Here is a 2,054-nt window from a genome sequence, read left to right as displayed (position 1 = left end):
GCAACTCACATGAATTAATTGCTATAAACTCAGTATCATGTTCTATAAACTGAATACTCAGTTGTTCATTGAACACTCAACTTATGTTTGGGACTTTTGGAATTACAGTGAAGGGTGAATTATAATCCCTAGTCTTCAATACCAATGTTAGAGGCCAGAAAAATATATGGAAGATAAATTTAAAAGGTTCAGATAACTTGAGAAAACAATAAGTTATCAATATTTCCTGATGCAGAAATACCACGATTTTTTTTGCATTTGAAGAGACATTTGCATCATCTATAATCCAGTGTAGTGTTGCCTTCAAGAAGGGTTGAAACAAGAAATAGGTTTAGTGGAAGAAACAGTGTTAGAAGTAGGTAAATTGATTTTATTTCTCCAACTGTGTCAAAACACTGCTTCTTACATTTTTTTGGAATGTGTCATTTTATACTTGGTATTTTTCTCTTTTCAAATTAGAATTTCTGAATTGTGGATTGGAAATTACTTTCTTTTGCTGCCATCCGTCTGATGGACTGTGTTTCTGGGTCCCATGTCTCCCTTTGTTGTTGTTTTTTATTTTTCTGTTTTATGTAAAGAAAATCTGCAATAGCTGCTTACGGAAAGATGTTCAAAAAATAAATTTTTCTGCCTTTTTGTGTGTCTGAAAATATCTTTATCTCATCATATGATTAATAGGTTTGTTTGATATGGCATTGTGGATTAAAAATGTATTTCCCTCAAAATATTGAATGCATTGTTTTTTGTTTTTTCGCACAGTCCCCTACTACCACAAATTATGCAACTGAGTTTCCCACATTTCCACATTTGAGGAAATCGCAGGGGTCAGCACATCTGGAGTGCAATGGATAAGCCTCACCCTGGGAAAACCACCTTCGTGATCAAGGCTTCTCCCTTGCCAGGTAAGTAATGCACAGTGTTTTCTTATATTCTGCACTCCAGCATTACAACTGAGATTTGCCATTCTGTTTCTATGCCTTGTATTATATCCATATCTGTATATTATCATTATTTGTTTATATATATATATATTTCTCTCTGGATCCTTTTATGACCTTTATCATCAGTATTCTGAATTTCACAATGATGAGTCAGTGTGCATGTGTGTGTGTGTGTGTGTGTGTGTGTGTGTGTGTGTGTGTGTTTTGTTCACAACATTGGACCCTTAGTCAATCCTTTTAAATCTGGGATATAGTCTTCAGTTCTCGAAATTTTTCTTGAATTATTTATTTTATTAATTCCTTTCTTCTGTTCTCTCTTTTCTTTCTTTCTGGAGCTACTGTTAGTCAGATAATGAATATCCTGAAAGAATCCTGTAAGGCTTTTATCTTTTTTTTAAATTTGCCATCTCTTTATCTTTTTGTTTTATTTTCTAGGAGAGTTCTTCAACATTATACTTCAAACCATTTAAAAAATTCAAATTTCTATGATCATTTTTTCATTCTAAAGGCTCTTTTTCCCTTTAATTTTACCTTTTGTAAAAACATTGCCATATTGTTCTTACTTTAAAAAGTGCTATATTTTCTAATCTTTTTTGTGATGTTACTTATAGAATTTTGTTTGTTTTATATTCTTTATTGTCTGTTTTTTTCCAGGCTACTGTTTTCTGCCTGTTTCTTCTCTTTTCTGCCTTTCATGTTAGAGACTTTCCTGAGCTTTCTGGAGGTCTTTGCCGTCCATTTTTATTTATAATAGGGCATTGAGAGGCTGGTTGGAAGCTTTCTGTATGCAAGGCTGGGGCTAACCTACTGGTAGGTGTCATTTTAGGGCAACTGGGAAGAGAGCTGGATTTTTCATTGGTGTTGGGAAGGAGGTTAGCTCTCAAACATTAGCATCTGTAGGTCCTTTCTCTCAGGCTGTTCAGTTTTCATTAGAGAAAATGTCATTTTCTAATCGGGGCCCTCAGCACCCTGGGAGCCTCATGAGGTAAAAGATTAGGTGGTCCTAGCATTCACGATGCAGATTTTTGTGTCTCTCCCTTTGCCTTACTCCCCTCCTCTGCCTCTGGTATCCCAGAGTGTGAGGCCTCTCAGGTTTATTCTACAAAGAATTAG

At 35.1% G+C, this 2,054-nt stretch overlaps 1 pseudogene; it reads right to left on the bottom strand.

The window, feature by feature from the left end:
* Window positions 1-755: 755 nt before the first annotated feature.
* LOC116664593 lies at window positions 756-910 on the bottom strand (annotated as a pseudogene).
* Between the last annotated feature and the right edge of the window lie 1,144 nt (window positions 911-2,054).

Source organism: Camelus ferus, chromosome 6, assembly GCF_009834535.1.
Source record: "Camelus ferus isolate YT-003-E chromosome 6, BCGSAC_Cfer_1.0, whole genome shotgun sequence".
NCBI lineage: Eukaryota > Metazoa > Chordata > Mammalia > Artiodactyla > Camelidae > Camelus > Camelus ferus.
Note: the sequence above shows the minus strand (reverse complement) of the source record. Positions and strands in the feature narration are given on the sequence as shown.